Below are 16,592 nucleotides of genomic sequence, written 5' to 3' on the forward strand. Positions count from 1 at the left end.
AAAGTAATTAATGTCAAGAGCAAGCATATGCTCAAATAGAAGAGCCTGAAAACCCTTCAGAACCAAATTAAGACTCCAAGGAGGAGAAATTGGCTTAATGACAGGTTTGATACGAATCAAAACCTGAACAAAATGATGAATATCAGGAAGTAACACTGCCTTATCCTGATGAAAAATCAGAAAAGGATATTCACAAAAAAGAGCAGATAACTCAAAAACTCTTCTAGCAGAAGAAATAACCAAAAGGAACAATACTTTTCCAAGAAAGTAATTTAATGTTCAGAGAATGCATAGTTTCAAACGGAGGAGCCTGTAAAGCCCTCAGCACCAAATTGAGACTCCAAAGAGGAGAGATTGAATTAATGACAGGCTTGATACGGACCAAAGCCTGTACAAAACAATGAATATCAGGATGATTAGCAATCTTTCTGTGAAAAAAGAACAGAAAGAGTAGAGATTTGTCCTAACAAAGAACTGAAGACAAAACCTTATCCAAACCAACCTGAAAAAATAATAAAATTCTATGAATTTTAAAAGAATGCCAAGAAAAGTAGGTCTTCCAGACTCAATAATAAATCTTTCTAGAGACAGATTTACGAGCCTGAAACATAGTATTAATCAATGAGTCAGAGAAACCTCTATGACTAAAAATCAAGCGTTCAATCTCCATCCCTTCAAATTTAATGATTTGAGATCCTGATGGAAAAAATGGGCCTTGAGAAAGAAGGTCTGGTTTAAACGGAAGTGTCCAAGGTTGGCAACTGGCCATCCGAATGAGATCCGCATACCAAAACCTGAGAGGCCATGCTGGAGCCACCAGCATAACAAACAAATACTCCATAAGAATTTTGGAAATCACTTTGGAAGAAGAACTAGAGGCGGAAAGAAATAGGCAAAAAGATAATTCCAAAGAAATGTCAATGCATACACTACTTCCGCCTGAGGATCCCCGGACCTGAATAGGCCCCTGGGAAGTTCTTTATTCAGATGAGATGCCAACAGATCTATTTCTAGAAATGCTCACATCTGAAAAATTGAAAAACATATCTGGGTATGAAAGACCATTCTCCCGGATGTAAAGCTTGATTAACAGAGATAATCCGCTTCCCAAATATCTATACCTGGGAAAAAAACCACAGAATTTAGATAGGAGCTGGATTTAGCCCAAGCTAATATCCGAGACACTTCTGTCACAGCCTAAGGACTGATAGTCCTACCCTGATGATTGACATACACCATAGTTGTGATATTGTCTAAAAAATAATAAACGTCTCTTCTTCAAAAAGAAACTAACTGAAAAACTCTGAGAAAGCACGGAGTTCTAAAATATCAAATGGTAATCTCGCCTCCTGAGATTTCCAAACCCCTTGTGCTGACAGAGATCCTCAGACAGCCTCCCAACCAAAAAGACTCACATCTGTAGAGATCATGGTCCAGGTCGAAAGAAACGAAGAGACCTGTAGAACTAAATGATGGTGATCTTAACCACCAAATCAAGAGAGATAAATGTTAGGATTCGAAGATTTAAAATGCAAAATCCTAGAATCCCTGCACCATAATTCAGAATAAAAGACTGGAAAGGTTCTTTCTATTGAAAATGAGCAAAGGGAATTGAATCCAATGCTGTGGCCATAAGACCTAAAACTTCTATGCATATATAGCAACTGAAGGAAATAAGAGAGACTAAAGGTACCGACAGACGGAACCCAATAAAATTGTCCCTTGTCTGATAGAGACAAAGACAGTGACACAAACTATCTGGAAACCTAAAAAAGGTGACCCTTGTGTGAGGAATCAAGAGCTTTTGAAAAAAAGATCCTCTAACTATGTCCTGGAAGAACAAAGTGAATCATATGAGATTCCGCATCCTCAGAAAATAATCTGAATGAAAACAGAAAAATGAAAATATGCATTTATTGTATCTAATGAAAACAAATAATGCTATCACTGACCAAAAAAAGGCAGAATAGTTTAAATAAAACTCCAAAACCCAGTTCCTAAAAATGGAACTGGAAGAAATACCCCAGAAGATTCCAGGTCTGAGCAGCGCTTGAAACCCACGGGTGATCAGCCATGCTTCAACAGTACCCAGAATATATAGGACCGAAACACACTTAAAGAAAGTGTTAGCCTTACTGGAATAAAATCAAAGAAATTTGGACCGAATAGAACCAAATAAATTTCAAAAAAGTCTTAACCTGCCCCTTGCCAGCCAAGCTGGAATACGGCACGTACATCGCAATTTTAGGGAGCTGATTTCGAACTGAAAAATTTCCAATTAAAAACATGTTACTTGGGAAAGAATTCAGGAATTCGTTCCTTAATAAGAACAACCAAACTAGTATAAGCTTAAAGTTTTAGTCTAGAACTCAATCTTGAAACCCAGAGTAACAGTTAAGAAATGAATCCAATTATAAAACAAACAATTGATTATCTTAGAACAAAAGAAATATGGATTTTTAGAAATCACAAAATTCTTCTAGCTAAAAACAGCTAAAGACATAGATTAAACCTCATTTGCGAAAATATTCAATAAAATGAAGACACAAATGAAATTATTAGCATGATAGTCTAGTTATAGGACCAGTCAATACACTGGACTTGCATAATCAATAAATGCAAAACAACAAGACAAATGCAACAGCACCTAGTCTAGTAAATTTTGTCCCTTTAACAATGCTAAAATAAATCATAATCTGATACTTGATCTTAAATTAAACAGAAAAAATGAAGCAATTGCAACATCATCCAAATAAATCACAGGTCCAAGAAAAGAACCTGAAACTAAATAATTTTCCATAAATAAGATACAACCATCTAAAGGAAAATAAATACTATTTTGCTATAGAAACAATAGCATAATTAGTAGGAGTAGAGATAGCCCCAATAAATTGGAGAACCCTCCAAATTGAATTTAACTGCCGGCAAAGAATATAGTTTAAAACCTTTGAAGAAGGAATAAAAGAAAATTCTCAGCCTATTCCATTCTCTAGTATGAGGAACTGGAGAAAAAAAGAAAAAAAAACTCTGAAAACACAGAAGAATAAATAAGCATAAATAGTGTTAGCTAGTCTTGAAAAAGAACTAGTTACCTTAATATCCAAAATAATCAACACCTTTTCAACAAAGAACAAATGTACTTTAATAAAAAAATAAAAAAGTAGATTTGCTAGTGTCAATATCTGATGAAGAAAATTCTGAATGAGAAAAATCATCATCAGAAAAGGATAAATCAGTATGTTGTTGGTCATTTGAAACTTCAATAATTAAAAAAGAAGTTTGAAAAAGACCTAAAAATGTTATTAGAAGGCACGATGTCAGACAAAGACTTTAAAATAGAATCAGAAAAATATTCTTATAAAATTTCTAAATATTTCTTGTACATAAGATGTAAAAAGAATAGCAATATATAAAGCATAAATACTAATGGATTCTGCATGTAAAAGTTTATCATGATAACTTATTACAAACCATAGCTAAAGATAAACATTCATAACATTTAAAATAAATGAACTTAGCTTTGGTAGGACTGAACTCAGTCAACAGGAATCCCTTAGATTGTTTTGAAACAGGAACAGTGAAATCTTGCAATATGTAATAGAAAAAAAAAACAATATTTAAAGCAAAATTATCAAATTCCTTAAATGACAGTTTCAGGAATGGGAAAAGAATGCAAAATAATAAGCTTCTAGAAACCAGAAGCAATAAAAAAGTGAGGTTTAAATAATGTGAGGAAAAAAAGTGGAACAAAAAATACGCCCACATTTTTTGGCGCCAAATATGACGCCCACATTATTGGCGCTAAATACAACGCCCATATATTTGGCGCCAAGTATGACGCCACATCCTCTGACGTCAGAACCAACGCCCACATTTTTTGGCGCAAAAAAATGTCTGAATACACATGCGTCAAAAATGACGTTTAAACAGAATACAACTTCCGGCGTCAACTACGGCGCCGGAAATGACGACATTTTTGCGCCAAAAAAGTCCGCGCCAAGAATGACGCAATAAAAAGAAACATTTTCTGCCCCCGCGAGCCTAACAGCACACAGGGAAAAATGATCAATTGAAAATTTTCAAGGTAAAGAAAAATAAATTGAATTAAAATGCATTATCCCAAATAAAGAAAAACTGACAGTCTGGATTTTAAAGGAATACTGATTATCCTGAATCATGGCAAATATAAGTTTAAAGACATATATTTAGAACTTTACATAGAAAGTGCCCAACCATAGCTTAGAGTGTCATAATAAAATAAGACTTACTTACCCTAAGACACTCATCTACATATAGTAGACAGCCAAACCAGTACTGAAACGAGAATCAGTAGAGGTAATGGTATATAAGAGTATATCGTCGATCTGAAAAGGGAGGTAAGAGATGAATCTCTACGACCGATAACAGAGAACCTATGAAATAGATCCCGTAGAAGGAGACCATTGAATTCAAATAGGCAATACTCTCTTCACATCCCTCTGACATTCACTGCACTCTGAGAGGAAAACCGGGCTCCAGCCTGCTGCGAAGCGCATATCAACGAAGAATCTAGCACAAACTTACTTCACCACCTCCATGGGAGGCAAAGTTTGTAAAACTGAATTGTGGGTGTGGTGAGGGGTGTATTTATAGGCATTTTAAGGTTTGGGAAACTTTGCCCCTCCTGGTAGGAATGTATATCCCATACGTCACTAGCTCATGGACTCTTGCTAATTACATGAAAGAAACATCTCTATGTAAAAGGGAAACATCTATATGCAACAGGAAAACATCTCATATGTAACAGGGAAACATCTCATATGTAACAGGAAAACATCTATATGTAACAGGGAAACATCTATATGTAACAGGAAAACATCTATATGTAACAGGGAAACATCTACATGTAACAGGAAAACATCTATATGTAACAGGAAAACATCTACATGTAACAGGAAAACATCTATATGTAACAGGAAAACATCTATATGTAACAGGGAAACATCTACATGTAACAGGAAAACATCTATATGTAACAGGAAAACCTCATATGTAACAGGGAAACATCTATATGTAACAGGGAAACATCTATATGTATTAGGAAAACATCTCATATGTAACAGGGAAACATCTATATGTAACAGGGAAACATCTACATGTAACAGGAAAACATCTATATGTAACAGGGAAACATCTATATGTAACAGGGAAACATCTACATGTAACAGGAAAAAATCTACAAGTAACAGAAAATATATATATATATATATATATATATATATATATATATATATATATATATATATATATGTGTGTAAAAGGGAAACATCTATATGTAACAGGGAAACATCTATATGTAACAGGGAAACATCTACAAGTAACAGAAAATATATATATATATATGTAAAAGGGAAACATCTATATGTAACAGGGAAACATCTATATGTAACAGGGAAACATCTACAAGTAACAGAAAATATATATATATATATATATATATATATATATATATATATATATATATATATATATATATATATATGTAAAAGGGAAACATCTATATGTAACAGGGAAACATCTATATGTAACAGGGAAACATCTACATGTAACAGGAAAAAATCTACAAGTAACAGAAAATATATATATATATATATATATATATATATATATATATATATATATATGTAAAAGGGAAACATCTATATGTAACAGGAAAACATCTATATGTAACAGGAAAACATCTACATGTAACAGGAAAACATCTATATGTAACAGGAAAACATCTATATGTAACAGGGAAACATCTACATGTAACAGGAAAACATCTATATGTAACAGGAAAACCTCATATGTAACAGGGAAACATCTATATGTAACAGGGAAACATCTATATGTATTAGGAAAACATCTCATATGTAACAGGGAAACATCTATATGTAACAGGGAAACATCTACATGTAACAGGAAAACATCTATATGTAACAGGGAAACATCTATATGTAACAGGGAAACATCTACATGTAACAGGAAAAAATCTACAAGTAACAGAAAATATATATATATATATATATATATATATATATATATATATATATATATGTAAAAGGGAAACATCTATATGTAACAGGAAAACCTCATATGTAACAGGGAAACATCTATATGTAACAGGGAAACATCTATATGTATTAGGAAAACATCTCATATGTAACAGGGAAACATCTATATGTAACAGGGAAACATCTACATGTAACAGGAAAACATCTATATGTAACAGGGAAACATCTATATGTAACAGGGAAACATCTACATGTAACAGGAAAAAATCTACAAGTAACAGAAAATATATATATATATATATATATATATATATATATGTAAAAGGGAAACATCTATATGTAACAGGGAAACATCTATATGTAACAGGGAAACATCTACAAGTAACAGAAAATATATATATATATATATATATATATATATATGTAAAAGGGAAACATCTATATGTAACAGGGAAACATCTCTATGTAATAGGGAAACATCTATATGTAACAGGGAAGCACCTCTATGTAACAGGGAAACATCTATATGTAACAGGGAAACATCTCTATGTAACAGGGAAACATCTATTTGTAACAGGGAAACAACTATATATAACAGGAAAACATCTATATGTAACAGGAAAATATCTATATGTAAAAAGGAAACAACTATATGTAACAGGGAAACATCTATATGTAACAGGAAAACATCTATATGTAACAGGAAAACATCTATATGTAACAGGAAAACATCTATATGTAACAGGCAAACATCTATATGTAACAGGGAAACATCTATATGTAACAGAAAAACATCTACATGTAACAGGGAAACATTTATATGTAACAGGGAAACATCTATATGTAATAGGGAAACATCTATATGTAACAGGAAAACATCTCATATGTAACAGGAAAACATCTATATGTAACAGGAAAACATCTACATGTAACAGGGAAACATCTATATGTAACAGGGTAACATATATATGTAACAGGAAAACATCTATATGTAACAGGGAAACATCTATATGTAACAGGGAAACATCTATATGTAACAGGGAAACATCTACATGTAACAGGGAAACATCTATATGTAACAGGGAAACATCTATATGTAATAGGGAAACATCTATATGTTACAGGAAAACATCTCATATGTAACAGGAAAACATCTATATGTAACAGGAAAACATCTATATGTAATAGGGAAACATCTACAGTATATGTAAGAGGAAAACATCTATATGTAACAGGGAAACATCTATATATAATAGCGAGACATCTATATGTAACAGGAAAACATCTATATGTAACAGGGAAAACATCTCTGTGTAACAGGAAAACATCTATATGTAAGGGGGAAAACATCTATATGTAACAGGGAAACATCTATATGTAACAGGAAAACATCTATCTGTAACAGGGAAACATCTATATGTAACAGGAAAACATCTATATGTAACAGGGAAACATCTATATGTAACAGGGAAACATCTCATATGTAACAGGAAACATCTATATGTAACAGGAAACATCTATATGTAACAGGGAAACATCTCATATGTAACAGGAAAACATCTATATGTAACAGGAAAACATCTATATGTAACAGGGAAACATCTACATGTAACAGGAAAACATACATATGTAACAGGAAAACATCTATATGTAACAGGGAAACATCTATATGTATTAGGAAAACATCTCTTATGTAACAGGGAAACATCTATATGTAACAGGGAAACATCTACATGTAACAGAAAAAAATGTATATATGTAACAGGGAAACATCTATATGTAACAGGGAAACATCTCTATATAATAGGGAAACATCTATATGTAACAGGCAAGCACCTCTATGTAACAGGGAAACATCTATATGTAACAGGGAAACATATATATGTAACAGGGAAACATCTATATGTAACAGGAAACATCTATATGTAACAGGGAAACATCTCCTATGTAACAGGAAACATCTATATGTAACAGGAAACATCTATATGTAACAGGAAAACATCTCATTTGTAACAGGAAACATCTATTGTAACAGTTAAACATCTACATGTAACATGAAAACATCTATATGTAACAGGAAAACATCTATATGTAACAGGGAAAACATCTCTATGTAAAAGGGAAACATCTATATGCAACAGGAAAACATCTCATATGTAACAGGGAAACATCTATATGTAACAGGGAAACATCTATATGTAACAGGAAAACATCTACATGTAACAGGAAAACATCTATATGTAACAGGAAAACATCTATATGTAACAGGGAAACATCTATATGTAACAGGGAAACATCTACATGTAACAGGAAAACATCTATATGTAACAGGGAAACATCTATATGTAACAGGGAAACATTTACATGTAACAGGGAGACATCTATATGTAACAGGGAAACATCTATATGTAACAGGGAAACATCTATATGTATTAGGAAAACATCTCATATGTAACAGGGAAACATCTATATGTAACAGGGAAACATCTACATGTAACAGGAAAACATCTACATGTAACAGGGAAACATCTATATGTAACAGGGAAACATCTACATGTAACAGGGAGACATCTATATGTAACAGGAAAACATCTATATGTAACCGGGAAACATCTACAAGTAACAGAAAAAAATGTATATATGTAACAGGGAAACATCTATATGTAACAGGGAAACATCTCTATGTAATAGGGAAACATCTATATGTAACAGGGAAGCACCTCTATGTAACAGGGAAACATCTATATGTAACAGGAAAACATCTATATGTAACAGGGAAAAATCTATATGTAACAGGGAAACATCTCATAAGTAACAGGAAAACATCTCATATGTAAAAGGAAACATCTATATGTAACAGGGAAACATCTATATGTAACAGGAAAACATCTCATATGTAACAGGGAAAATCTACATGTAACAGGAAAACATGTATATATAACAGGGAAACATCTATATGTAACAGGAAAACATCTATATGTAACAGGGAAACATCTATATGTAACAGGAAAACATCTATATGTAACAGGAAACATCTATATGTAACAGGACAACATCTATATGTAACAGGACAACATCTATATGTAACAGGAAAAATCTACATGTAACATGAAAACATCTATACGTAACAGGAAAACATCTATATGTAACAGCGAAAACATCTATATGTAACAGGAGAATATTTGTATGTAACAGGAAAACATCTCTATATAAAAGGGAAACATCTATATGCAACAGGAAAACATCTCATATGTAACAGGGAAACATCTATATGTAACAGGGAAACATCTATATGTAACAGGGAAACATCTACATGTAACAGGGAAACATCTACATGTAACAGGGAGACATCTATATGTAACAGGAAAACATCTATATGTAACAGGGAAACATCTATATGTAATAGGGAAACATCTATATGTAACAGGAAAACATCTATATGTAACAGGAAAACATCTATATGTAACAGGGAAAACATCTCTATGTAAAAGGGAAACATCTATATGCAACAGGAAAACATCTCATATGTAACAGGGAAACATCTATATGTAACAGGGAAACATCTATATGTAACAGGAAAACATCTACATGTAACAGGAAAACATCTATATGTAACAGGAAAACATCTATATGTAACAGGGAAACATCTATATGTAACAGGGAAACATCTACATGTAACAGGGAAACATCTATATGTAACAGGGAAACATTTACATGTAACAGGGAGACATCTATATGTAACAGGGAAACATCTATATGTAACAGGGAAACATCTATATGTATTAGGAAAACATCTCATATGTAACAGGGAAACATCTATATGTAACAGGGAAACATCTACATGTAACAGGAAAACATCTACATGTAACAGGGAAACATCTATATGTAACAGGGAAACATCTACATGTAACAGGGAGACATCTATATGTAACAGGAAAACATCTATATGTAACAGGGAAACATCTACAAGTAACAGAAAAAAATGTATATATGTAACAGGGAAACATCTATATGTAACAGGGAAACATCTCTATGTAATAGGGAAACATCTATATGTAACAGGGAAGCACCTCTATGTAACAGGGAAACATCTATATGTAACAGGAAAACATCTATATGTAACAGGGAAACATCTATATGTAACAGGGAAACATCTCATAAGTAACAGGAAAACATCTCATATGTAAAAGGAAAACATCTCATATGTAACAGGGAAAATCTACATGTAACAGGAAAACATGTATATATAACAGGGAAACATCTATATGTAACAGGAAAACATCTATATGTAACAGGGAAACATCTATATGTAACAGGAAAACATCTCATATGTAACAGGGAAAATCTACATGTAACAGGAAAACATGTATATATAACAGGGAAACATCTATATGTAACAGGAAAACATCTATATGTAACAGGGAAACATCTATATGTAACAGGAAAACATCTATATGTAACAGGAAACATCTATATGTAACAGGACAACATCTATATGTAACAGGACAACATCTATATGTAACAGGAAAAATCTACATGTAACATGAAAACATCTATACGTAACAGGAAAACATCTATATGTAACAGCGAAAACATCTATATGTAACAGGAGAATATTTGTATGTAACAGGAAAACATCTCTATATAAAAGGGAAACATCTATATGCAACAGGAAAACATCTCATATGTAACAGGGAAACATCTATATGTAACAGGGAAACATCTATATGTAACAGGGAAACATCTACATGTAACAGGGAAACATCTACATGTAACAGGGAGACATCTATATGTAACAGGAAAACATCTATATGTAACAGGGAAACATCTATATGTAATAGGGAAACATCTATATGTAACAGGAAAACATCTATATGTAACAGGAAAACATCTCTATGTAACAGGGAAACATCTATATGTAACAGGGAAACATCTATATGTAACAGGGTAACATCTATATGCAACAGGAAAACATCTCATATGTAGCAGGGAAACATCTACATGTAACAGGAAGACATCTATATGTAACAGGGAAACATCTATATGTAACAGGGAAACATCTCATATGTAACAGGGAAACATCTACATGTAACAGGAAAACATTTATATGTAACAGGGAAACATCTATATGTAACAGGGAAACATCTATATGTAACAGGGAAACATCTATTTGTAACAGGAAAACATCTATATGTAACAGGAAAACATTTATATGTAACAGGAAAACATCTATATGTAACAGGAAAACATCTATATGTAACAGGGAATTATCTACATGTAACAGGAAAACATCTAAATGTAACAGGGAAACATCTACATGTAACAGGGAAACATATATATGTAACAGGAAAACATCTATATGTAATAGGGAAACATCTATATGTAACAGGAAAACATCTATATGTAACAGGGAAACATCTATATGTAACAGGAAAACATCTATATGTAACAGGGAAACATCTATATGTAATAGCGAGACATCTATATGTAACAGGAAAACATCTATATGTAACAGGGAAAACATCTCTGTGTAACAGGAAAACATCTCTGTGTAACAGGAAAACATCTATATGTAAGGGGGAAAACATCTATATGTAACAGGGAAACATCTATATGTAACAGGAAAACATCTATATGTAACAGGGAAACATCTATATGTAACAGGAAAACATCTATAGGTAACAGGGAAAACATCTATATGTAACAGGGAAACATCTATATGTAACAGCAAAACATCTATATGTAACAGGGAAACATCTACATGTAACAGGAAAACATCTATAGGTAACAGGGAAACATCTATATGTAACAGGAAAACATCTATAGGTAACAGGGAAACATCTATATGTAACAGCAAAACATCTATATGTAACAGGGAAACATCTACATGTAACAGGAAAACATTTATATGTAACAGGGAAACATCTATATGTAACAGGAAAACATCTATAGGTAACAGGGAAACATCTATATGTAACAGGGAAACATTTATATTTAACAGGGAAACATCTCATATGTAACAGGAAACATCTATATGTAAAAGGAAACATCTATATGTAACAGGAAAACATCTCATATGTAAAAGGGAAACATCTCATATGTAACAGGGAACATCTATATGTAACATGAAAACATCTATATGTAACAGGAAAACATCTATATGTAACAGGAAAACATCTATATGTAACAGGAAAACATCTATATGTAACAGGGAAACAATCTCTATGTAAAAGGGAAACATCTATATGCAACAGGAAAACATCTCATATGTAATAGGGAAACATCTCATATGTAACAGGAAAACATCTATATGTAACAGGGAAACATCTACATGTAACAGGAAAACATTTATATGTAACAGGGAAACATCTATATGTAACAGGAAAACATCTATATGTAACAGGGAAACATCTACATGTAACAGGAAAACATCTATATGTAACAGGAAAACATCTATATGTAACAGGGAAACATCTATATGTAACAGGAAAACATCTCATATGTAACAGGGAAACATCTATATGTAACAGGGAAACAACTATATATAACAGGAAAACATCTATATGTAACAGGGAAACATTTATATGTAACAGGGAAACATCTACATGTAAAAGGAAAACATCTATATGTAACAGGGAAACATCTATATGTAACAGGGAAACATCTACATGTAACAGGAAAACATCTACATGTAACAGGGAAACATCTATATGTAACAGGGAAACATCTACATGTAACAGGGAGACATCTATATGTAACAGGGAAACATCTATATGTAACAGGGAAACATCTACAAGTAACAGAAATATATATATATATATATGTAACAGGGAAACATCTATATGTAACAGGGAAACATCTCTATGTAATAGGGAAACATCTATATGTAACAGGGAAGCACCTCTATGTAACAAGGAAACATCTATATGTAACAGGGAAACATCTCTATGTAATAGGGAAACATCTATATGTAACAGGGAAACATCTATATGTAACAGAAAAATATATATATGTAACAGGGAAACATCTATATGTAACAGGGAAACATCTATATGTAACAGAAAAATATATATATGTAACAGGGAAACATCTATATGTAACAGAAAAATATATATATAACAGGGAAACATCTATATGTAACAGAAATATGTATATATGTAACAGGGAAACATCTATATGTAACAGAAATATGTATATATGTAACAGAAAAATATATATATGTAACAGGGAAACATCTATATGTAACAGGGAAACATCTATATGTAACAGGAAAACATTTATATGTAACAGGGAAACATCTACATGTAACAGGGAAACATCTATATGTAACAGGAAAACATTCATATGTAACAGGGAAACATCTACATGTAACAGGGAAACATCTATATGTAACAGGGAAACATCTATATGTAACAGGTAAACATCTATATGTAACAGGGAAACATCTATATGTAACTTGAAAAAATCTATATGTAACTTGAAAACATCTATATGTAGCAGGGAAACATCCATATGTAACAGGAAAACATCTCATATGTAACAGGGAAAATCTACATGTAACAGGAAAACATTTATATATAACAGGGAAACATCTATATGTAACAGGAAAACATCTAGATGTAACAGGGAAACATCTATATGTAACAGGAAAACATCTCATATGTAACAGGAAACATCTATATGTAACAGGACAACATCTATATGTAACAGGAAAAATCTACATGTAACATGAAAACATCTATATGTAACAGGGAAAACATCTATATGTAACAGGGAAAACATCTCTATGTAAAAGGGAAACATCTATATGCAACAGGAAAACATCTCATATGTAACAGGGAAACATCTCATATGTAACAGGAAAACATCTATATGTAACAGGGAAACATCTATATGTAACAGGAAAACATCTATATGTAACAGGGAAACATCTATATGTAACAGGGAAACATCTACATGTAACAGGGAAACATCTACATGTAACAGGGAAACATCTATATGTAACAGGGAAACATCTATATGTAACAGGGAAACATCTACATGTAACATTGAAACATCTATATGTAACAGGGAAACATCTATATGTAGCAGGGAAACATCTACATGTAACAGGGAGACATCTATATGTAACAGGAAAACATCTACATGTAACAGGGAAACATCTATATGTAACAGGGAAACATCTCATATGTAACAGGAAAACATTTATATGTAACAGGAAAACATTTATATGTAACAGGGAAACATCTATATGTAACAGGGAAACATCTATATGTAACCGGAAAACATCTATATGTAACAGGGAAACATTTATATGTAACAGGGAAACATCTATATGTAACAGGGAAACATATATATTTAACAGGGAAACATTTATATGTAACAGGGAAACATCTCATATGTAACAGGAAAACATTTATATGTAACAGGGAAACATTTATATGTAACAGGGAAACATCTACATGTAACAGGGAGACATCTATGTGTAACAGGAAAACATCTCATATGTAACAGGAAAACATTTATATGTAACAGGGAAACATTTATATGTAACAGGGAAACATCTATATGTAACAGGGAACATCTATATGTAACAGGGAAACATTTATATGTAACAGGGAAACATCTCATATGTAACAGGGAAACATCTACATGTAACAGGGAAACATCTATATGTAACAGGTAAACATTTATATGTAACAGGAAAACATCTATATGTAACAGGGAAACATCTCATATGTAACAGGAAAACATTTATATGTAACAGGAAAACATTTATATGTTACAGGGAAACATCTATATGTAACAGGGAAACCTTTACATGTAACAGGGAAACATCTATATGTAACAGGGAAACATCAATATGTAACAGGGAAACATCTATATGTAACAGGGAAACATCAATATGTAACAGGGAAACATCTATATGTAACAGGGAAACATCTACATGTAACAGGGAAACATCTATATGTAACAGGAAAACATTTATATGTAACAGGGAAACATCTATATGTAACAGGAAAACATTTATATGTAACAGGGAAACATCTATATGTAACAGGAAAACATCTACATGTAACAGGGAAACATCTATATGTAACAGGGAAACATCTATATGTAACAGGAAAACATTTATATGTAACAGGAAAACATTTACATGTAACAGGAAAACATTTATATGTAACAGGGAAACATCTATATGTAACAGGGAAACATCTATATGTAACAGGGAAACATCTATATGTAACAGGGAAACATCTATATGTAACAGGAAAACATTTATATGTAACAGGAAAACATCTATATGTAACAGGGAAACATCTACATGTAACAGGGAAACATTTATATGTAACAGGAAAACATTTATATGTAACAGGAAAACATCTATATGTAATAGGGAAACATCTACATGTAACAGGGAAACATCTACATGTAACAGGAAAACATCTACATGTAACAGGGAAACATTTATATGTAACAGGAAAACATTTATATGTAACAGGAAAACATCTATATGTAATAGGGAAACATCTATATGTAATAGGGAAACATCTATATGTAACAGGGAAACATCTATATGTAACAGGAAAACATCTATATGTAATAGGGAAACATTTATATGTAACAGGAAAACATCTATATGTAACAGGGAAACAACTATATGTAACAGGGAAACATCTATATGTAACAGGAAAACATCTATATGTAACAGGGAAACATTTATATGTAACAGGGAAACATCTATATGTAATAGGGAAACAACTATATGTAACAGGAAAACATCTCATATGTAACAGGAAAACATCTATATGTAAAAGGGAAACATTTATATGTAACAGGGAAACATCTATATGTAACAGGGAAACATCTATATGTAACAGGGAAACATCTATATGTAACAGGAAAACATTTATATGTAACAGGGAAACATCTACATGTAACAGGAAAACATCTACATGTAACAGGGAAACATTTATATGTAACAGGAAAACATTTATATGTAACAGGAAAACATCTATATGTAATAGGGAAACATCTATATGTAATAGGGAAACATCTATATGTAACAGGGAAACATCTATATGTAACAGGAAAACATCTATATGTAATAGGGAAACATTTATATGTAACAGGAAAACATCTATATGTAACAGGGAAACAACTATATGTAACAGGGAAACATCTATATGTAACAGGAAAACATCTATATGTAACAGGGAAACATTTATATGTAACAGGGAAACATCTATATGTAATAGGGAAACAACTATATGTAACAGGAAAACATCTCATATGTAACAGGAAAACATCTATATGTAACAGGAAAACATCTATATGTAACAGGGAAACATCTATATGTAATAGGGAAACAACTATATGTAACAGGAAAACATCTATATGTAACAGGGAAACAACTATATGTAATAGGGAAACATCTATATGTAACAGGAAAACATCTATATGTAACAGGGAAACATCTATATGTAACAGGGAAACATTTATATGTAACAGGAAAACATTTATATGTAACAGGGAAACATCTATATGTAACAGGAA

Source organism: Bombina bombina, chromosome 7, assembly GCF_027579735.1.
Source record: "Bombina bombina isolate aBomBom1 chromosome 7, aBomBom1.pri, whole genome shotgun sequence".
NCBI lineage: Eukaryota > Metazoa > Chordata > Amphibia > Anura > Bombinatoridae > Bombina > Bombina bombina.